Source organism: Chiloscyllium plagiosum, chromosome 19 (assembly GCF_004010195.1).
Source record: "Chiloscyllium plagiosum isolate BGI_BamShark_2017 chromosome 19, ASM401019v2, whole genome shotgun sequence".
Taxonomy (NCBI): domain Eukaryota; kingdom Metazoa; phylum Chordata; class Chondrichthyes; order Orectolobiformes; family Hemiscylliidae; genus Chiloscyllium; species Chiloscyllium plagiosum.
The window spans coordinates 5,514,215-5,522,722 of NC_057728.1; the positions used below are offsets into that span (position 1 = coordinate 5,514,215).

The window sequence follows — 8,508 nt, forward strand, 5'->3', positions numbered from 1 at the left end:
CGGAACACCACTGGTCACCAAGCTCCAGGCTGAATACTTTCCACCTACTTTCCACCCTCTGGTCTTTTATGGGCCAGCCAATTCTGTATCCAGACAGGCAGGTTTCCCTGTATCCCATGCCTCCTTACTTTCTGAATGAGCCTACCATGGGGAACCTTATAAAATACCTTTCTAAAATCCACATCCATATACACCCTCCCAACCCTTCCTTGCAAATCCAGCACTTCCAGCAAGTGCTCCCTAAACAACCTCCATATTTCTGATGCGCATTTCCCTGAGAACACCTGTTCCCTATTTATGGTCCACAGTTCCTGCCTAATAGCATTGTAATCCTCCCCCCCCCCCCAATTAAATACTTTCTGACAACATCTGCTCCTATTCCCCTCCACGGCAATAGTAAAGGTCAGAGAATTGTGATCATTATCTCTGAAATGCTCTCCCACTGTGAGACCTGACACCTGATCTGGTTCATTGCCAAGCACCAAATCCAATATAACCTCCCCTCTAGTCGGCCTATCGAAATAGAGTCAGGGATCCTTTCTGGACACACCTGACAAACTCTGCTCTGCGCAAACTATTTGCACTAAGGAAGTTCCAATCAATATTCGGGAAGTCAAAGTCACCCATGATAACAACCCTGAGACTTCTGCACCTTTCCAAAATCTGCCTCCCAATCTGATCCTCCGTGTCGCTGTTGCTATTGGCAAGTCTAAAGAAAACTCCCAATAAAGTGACTGCTCCTTTCCTGTTTCTGACTGCCACTCATACTGACTCTGTAGACAAACCCTCCTGGACGACCTCCCTTTCTGCAGCTGTGATACTATCCCTGATTAGCAATGTCACTAACCCTCCTCTTTTACCTCCCTCCCTATTCCTTTTGAAACATCTAAACTCCGGAACATCCGACAACCATTCCTGTCCCTGTGATATCAGAGTCTCCGTAATGGCCACAACATCGTAGCTCCCCATGTACTGGTCCATGCTCTAAGTTCATCACTGTTATCCTGACACTTCTTGCATTAAAATAGACACACTTTAACCCATCACACTGACTGCACCTTTGATCTATCAACTGTCTATCCTTCCTCACAGATTCTCTACACACTGTATCTGCCTTTTCACCAGCTACCCCATCCTCTGCTCCGTAGCTCTGGCTCCCATTCCCCTGTCAAACTAATTTAAACCCTCCTGAAGAGCTCTAGCAAACCTCCCACCCAGGATTGGTGCCCCTCTAGTTCAGGTGCAACCCATCCTCCATGTACAGGTCCCACCTTCGCCAGAAGGGATCCCAATGATCCACATGTCTGAAGCCCTCCCTCCTACACCAGCCCTGCAGCCACATGTTCAGCTGCACTCTCTCTCTGTTCCTCGCCTCACTAGCATGTACCAATCCTGACATTACTATGCTGCTCATCTTGCCTTTTAGCTTCCAACCTAACTCCCTATATTCACTTTTCAGGTCCTCATCCCTTTTCCTAGCTATGTCTTTGGTACCCGATGTGTATCATGATTTCTGGCTGCTCACCCTCCTCCTTAGCTGTGCCAACCTCCCTATAACACTTCTCTATCACCCCCTCAGCCTCTTGAATGATCCGAAGTTCCTTGAGGTTCAGTTTTCTAACGCAGTCTGTGAGGAGCTGGAGTTGGGTGCACTTCTTGCAGGTGAAGTCAGTAGGGACACCAGTGGTGAACCTTATCTCCCACATCCTGCAAGAGGAGCATGCAACTGCCCTAGCTTTCATGCCCTCTGCTCTAAATTGTCAAAATAGATTTAAAAATCCTCACCTTACTAATCCTCCACACAGAGTCTTTGTGCTTTGGTTAGAGGAGAGAGACGAGTGGGAGACACTGCATGTGTAGTGCTTTGGGTCAGGCCACTGCCTGAATATATTAGTTCCGCTTGTGTTCAGCATTCACTCTGTTGATTCACGAGGTGAGTATTTAGTATTCAAATTTACCTTCCAGGCTCGTGCTGTCTCAACTCCTTGTTTTGAACACCTCTCCCCCACACCCCCCACACCCTCCACACACATTAAATCTCCCTTCTCCTTTGACCTAAGGCAATCAACCCTAGCTTCTCGAGTCTCCACACATTACAATTTCCTCATGATTCTCAGATGCCGGTGTTGGACTGGGGTGTACAAAGTTAAAAATCACACAACACCAGGTTATAGTCCAACAGGTTTAATTGGAAGCACACTAGCTTTTGGAGCGACGCTCCTTCATCAGGTGATTGTGGAGGGCTCGATCATAATACAGAATTTACAGCAAAAATTTGCGTGTCATGTAACTGAAATTATACATTGAAAAATTGATTGTCTGTTAAGCCTTTCATCTCTTAGAATACAGTGATAGTTTCACTTCTTTCATGTGTAAATCACAAAACCCTTTTTTTAAAAGTTGCATTTTCGGGTTAGCTGTTAACAATGATAGCTAGACAATATGTTGAAGGTGTTAGCCCCCTGTGTTCTCTGTCTATGACCTGATGTTTAGGTTGATTCTAATCTAAAAAGTGAGATAACAGAGTTTTACATAAATTCATGCAGTTTTTAAGCTCCAAGTTCTATATGAATGTATACAGTTTTTGACCAAAGTGCAATGTAACTCTGCAAGTACAAAAAAATTCACCACACAAAATATATGTGTATGGAGTTGTCCTGAGAGCCGGGCAGTTTGCTATGAACAATGATCTCGTGCACCAACTCTACAGCAGGCGCCACCACCTTGAAATTCAGATGGAGTCCACACTCATCACCTACACATAGGATACATCAGTACAATTACGTGACATTGCCAAACAGACAAGGTGACAAAACTACACCACGTACATGCACGCCAAGAACAAAACACTGGAGAAGCTTGGCATTCTTACCAGTAATAGAAAAGCCCACCCTGGAACCATAGTAGACAACCTCCATCAAGGATGGACACCTCAGCACCACACTCTACCGCAAACCCACAGATAACCTCACAATGCAACACTTCTCCAGCTTCCACCCAAAACATATTAAAACAGCCATTCCCTATGGACAAGCCCTACGCATACACTGGATCTGCTCAGATGAGGAGGAACGTGACGGACACCTGGAAGTACTCAAGGATGCCCTCAAGAACGGGGTACAATGCTCAACTCATCGACCACCAGTTCCGACATGTCACAGCTAGGAACCGTAATGACCTCAGGAGATAGATATGGGCTGCAACTGACAGGGTACCCTCCGTTGTTCAGTACTTTCCAGGGGCTGAAAAATTATGCCATGTTCTTCGTGACCTGCAACACATTATCAATGAGGATGACCTCCTCACCAAGACCTTCCCCACACCTCCACTACTTGCCTCTAAACAACCGCCAAACCTCAGACAGATCATTGTTCGTAGCAAACTGCCCGGCTCTCAGGACAACTCCATACAACCCTGTCATGGTGGACGCTGCAAGACGTGTCAGATTGTGGACATAGATACCACTATTACGTGTGGTAACACCTCCCACCTTGTACATGGCAGGTACTCATGTGACTCAGCCAACGTTGTCTATTTTATACGTTGTAGGCAGGGATGCCCTGAGGCATGGTACACTGGGGAAACCGAGCAAAGGCCACGACAACGGATGAATGGGCACCGCACAACAATCAACAGACAGGAGGGTTCCCTCCCAGTTGGGGAACACTTCAGTGGTCCAGGACATTCAGCCTCGGACCTTCGGGTGACCATCCTCCAAGGTGGACTTTGGGACAGGCAGCAGAGGAAAGTGGCTGAGCAGAGGCTGATCGCTAAGTTGGGTACCCATAAGGAGGGCCTCAACCGGGACCTTGGGTTCATGTCACATTACAGGTGATCACCATTGCACTACAAACACACACACACACACACACATTCCTACACGGACACACACTCTCACATACACACGGACACAGGTACACACAGATGTGCACACAGACACACACTCCCACACATGCACCCCCTCACAGACTTAAGATATTCTGCACTCGCCACACACACACACACACACACACACACACACACACACACACTTTCTCACACTCAATTCCCACCCCAGACAGGCGCACACAGACAGACAAAGACCCACATGCACACATATATTTTGTGTGGTGAATTTTTTTGTACTTGCAGAGTTACATTGCACTTTGGTCAAAAACTGTATACATTCATATAGAACTTGGAGCTTAAAAACTGCATGAATTTATGTAAAACTCTGTTATCTCACTTTTTAGATTAGAATCAATCTAAACATCAGGTCATAGACAGAGAACACAGGGGGCTAACACCTTCAACATATTGTCTAGCTATTACCATTGTTAACAGCTAACCCGAAAATGCAACTTTTAAAAAAAGGGTTTTGTGATTTACACATGAAAGAAGTGAAACTATCACTGTATTCTAAGAGATGAAAGGCTTAACAGACAATCAATTTTTCAATGTATAATTTCAGTTACATCACACTGCAACTTTTTGCTATAAATTCTGTGTTATGATCGAGCCCTCCACAATCACCTGATGAAGGAGCGTCGCTCCGAAAGCTAGTGTGCTTCCAATTAAACCTGTTGGACTATAACCTGGTGTTGTGTGATTTTTAACTTTGTACAATTTCCTCAACACTCATGCCTTCTCTTCTTTGCATCTTTTGCCTGACCTCTACATCTTTTCAAATGTATGTTGTTTGAAATTGTTAATCACACTCCAACTGAGGCCCAACTCATGGTGTACAAAAGGTTCAGCATCACTTACTTTGTTTTAAATCCTCTCTCTGTATTTCTGAGACTCACTAGTGTGTACACCATGCGATGTAATGCTGAGTGATGTTTTTATAATTGCTCTCGCTGGTTTCCTGTAACTTGCTGTCATTTTGGAATCGAGTTCTGTCAGGCGATTCATTACAACCTGTTTATTTGACTGTGTAAGGTCAGGAGGATGATTAATTCACTTCACCGCTGTATTGCAGTCCTACTCCTCGCTGATTCAGTCACAATACAATAATTTGAAATGCAGCATAGGCTGAACCAATAACGTTATTGGTTTGAGCCGAAGAATATCGGGCAAATATTTTATACTCATTCTTGGCACATTACCATCAATGTCCAAGCCAAAATTTAATACCCACCCCTTCATATTATGGTTGGAACTAGGAGAGAGAAAAAAATAAATATTTCTTCTGATATAGGGTCAAACAATGTAAACACTAAATTATACATAAGTCATGTCTTCACCTCTGTCATGAAGCTGCTAGAGAGAACTGTCTCCTCACAGTCGTACAATCTTGCATTGCTTCACAATGATATAAACTCTGATTTGCATATTCACAGTAACCCTTCACACTACATCCCCCTCAAAGTCTCTGATCATACCCATTATATCTTATAATCTACATCTTCTTATGATGCACCCAGTTTCTCTTGTGAGGGCAGGAGTGAAGCATCTGTTAACCCCATGCCACGATATTTACTCATCTGCATGTCTTCAAATCTGACATCTGCTGTTTTGAACACGCAAGGCTTTTGGCCATCAAATGCTATGACAACTTCAGGATCAATGAGATGCAGGACATATTCTAATTTCCTTTAAATCATGAGCCACCCTCTTTTCTCCCCCTCCCCCCACTCCCATCTTTACCGCTACTTAATCAGTTCTTACTGCTATGCCATGTGGCAATGGACACGATAAACGTTCCCTCCTCATTTCTCCTGGCCCTGCCTGCACCAGCTGACACAGTTGACCACAGCACCCTCCCGTAAAGCCCCTCCAGTCATCTGGCTGCACAGGCCTGCACTTATCGGCTTCCATTCTTATCGTGCTGTAGGCAGGGTATTACTTGCAATGATTTCTCCTCAGCTGTAACTCCTGAACTTTCACCACGCACCTGTCCTTGGCCCCCTTCTTTTGAACAACGTAGATGAGAAATAGATTAGATCCCCTACAGTATGGAAACAGGCCCTTCTACCCAGCAAGTCCACACCACCCCTGTGAAGAGTAACCCAACCAGACCCATTCCCCTACCCTATATTACCCCTGACTAATGCACCTAACACTGTGGGCAATTTAGCATGGCCAATTCACCTCACCTGCACATCTTTGGACTGTGGGAGGAAACCGGAGCACCCGGAGGAAACCCACGCAGACACTAGGAAAATGTGCAAACTCCACACAAACAGTTGCTCGAGGCAGAAATCGAACCCAGGTTCCTGGTGCCGTGAGGCAGCAGTGCTAACCACTGAGCCACCGTTCTATGGTTAGCACTGCTGTGGTGTTGGACCATGTGCGTCCACTGATAGCAAGCAGCTCTACTTTGTCACCACCTCTATCGAATTCTCCATCATTGCTAAATAATCAGACAACGTCTTCAACATTCAGTGCTGGATGACCTGTTCCCACCTCGGAGAGCTTCAGTGTCACTGCCTCGCCATGACCGTTGTGTGCACAAAGGCCTTCGTCAAAAAGCTGCTCATGGATCCCTCACATTTACAGACCCTCCATTCAGTGGATCTAACATCTGACTAATGTTAACTATTGTGCGGTCTGAATATTATCCAGTGACCTGCCTTGCTCCCCATTACTAGTCCATGAATCTGAGTACATTCTGACTATAACCTCTTTGCAGCGTTCTCCTCCTGTTTTGCGTTAGTGTGGATGAAGGAAGCAGCCTTTCTTGCTCTGGTGGGTGAGACTGACCCTGGTTTGATTCCATGGCCCTGGCTCATTCTGGCCTGCTGCCTACTGTGTGATCCATACAATCACAAGTTGAAAGGGGTAGCCAGTCAGTCCTGCCTGCAGTGCTCCATTGTTTGCACGTGGGCTTCGCTGCCTTTGGAAACTTGACAGATCTTCCATGTTTGAAACGTCAGCTGGAGTTGCAGCTGCCGTTCATGTGACTTCAAGGTTCACTATCTGCAGTGTGGTCACTGCCTTTGCTACCTCCTCTTGCTGGTCTAGCAGATAGCCAATTCTACATGTGCAACAGTCCCTTGGAGATGTGTGCTGATGGTGGGTGTGTGCAGAAACCAAATAATGCAGTGTTTTTAGATGGTGCTGCAACCTGTGAGCTTTCAAGCATTGCTGTATCGCTGGTCTGCCACTTACCTGCTACCCTCAGCTGGTGGAGTTAAATGATCCTAGACCTTGAAACCAGAGCTTCTGGTCTTCCCTTGGTAAGTAGTTCATCCAATGCTCTCACCACTACCATAATATCAATATCAACTCTGGTCTGTTACCATTCATTGACCTTCTTAATATACTTCTGTTTGTTCCATCTTACAGCACTGATGCACTTGTCTCTCTGATATTGTTAAAGTGCATCACTGTGATGTTGTTCTAGCTTGGTGAAGTAGCCATTCTACCATCTTATTTTCTTTATTCATTTATAGATGTAGGCATCACTGGCTAGCCTGAATTTATTGGCCATCCCTAGTCACCCTTGACAAGGTGGGGGAGAGCTGCGTTCTTGAACTGCTCCAGTCCATTTGGTGTGGAGACATCCGCAATGCTCTCGGGGAGGGAGCTCCAGGAATTTCACCTGTGACAGGGAAGGAACAGTGATATATTTTCAACTCGGGATGCAACTTTATAGCTGTTGGTGTTCTCATGTAACAGCTTTCCTCCTCCTTCACAGAAGTGGTTATGAGTTTAGAAGGTGACTCTCTGAGAAGTTTTGGTGAATTTTTGCAATGCATCTTGTGGATAGTAAAGACGAGTGGCCAATATTCTATCGAATTCCTGACTTGTGCCTTGTCGATAGTGGCCAGTGTTTGGGGAGGTAGGAGGTTAGTTGCTTCCTGCAGGATTCCTGGCCTTTGAACTGCTCTTGTAGTTACAGTAATTACATGACTAGTCCAGTTCAGTTTCTGATCATTGGCAACTCCTAAGATGTTGATAGGAGTCTCCTATCGCTCTGTGCAGTATTCACCCTGTCTGATTGAAGCAATCCTGGATAAATATATTTTCTCTGGTTAAATAACTAATTGGTTTAAGGTTAATGAATTGAGCACCTCACTTATCTTCCCAAGTCTGTACGGTCACATTCTGTCCTGCCTGGGTGAATAATTAAACCAATCATATTTGTGAGCAAGTAAATTGTGCCAAAGATACCAAAACAATGAATTCTTGTTGAGATGTGAACATAATGTTAGCTTGACCTGAGATAGGAAAGCGGGGAGGTGTGGTGCAGGGAGAGGGAGAGCTAATTTAGACTTGGAATAATGGAAGGAGAGCACTGGGCTGGAGCTGGATAATGGTGCCAGCTTAATTTATTGGCATGGAGTGTAATAGGCCTGTAATAGGGTGTCAGTGGCGGTGTGTGTTATGGGTGCTGAGATTGCAACCATCTCATTTTCAATCACATATACACCCATTACCCTCCCTCACCAACTCCCCACCCCCAAACCATCCCACCTCCCACACACCCCAACACACTATGCCCCATTCAACTCCCCACTCACACGCACTCTGAACAACATCCAACTCCCCACCCTCTCATGCACACTGTACCCCACCCAACTC

General features: G+C 45.5%; 1 protein-coding gene and 1 long non-coding RNA gene across 8 annotated transcripts in view; one reads left to right on the plus strand and one right to left on the minus strand.

Moving 5' to 3' along the window:
- The window catches only part of svopl (SVOP-like), a 158,058-nt gene that overhangs the window by 32,635 nt on the left and 116,915 nt on the right, over positions 1–8,508 (plus strand). The gene's annotated exons all lie outside the window — the stretch shown is intronic.
- The window catches only part of LOC122559482, an 8,225-nt gene continuing 6,006 nt past the window's right edge, over positions 6,290–8,508 (minus strand). The window contains exon 3 of the long non-coding RNA XR_006314433.1: positions 6,290–7,525. This is a non-coding gene — a long non-coding RNA (uncharacterized LOC122559482). The remainder of the gene's footprint in view (positions 7,526–8,508) is intronic.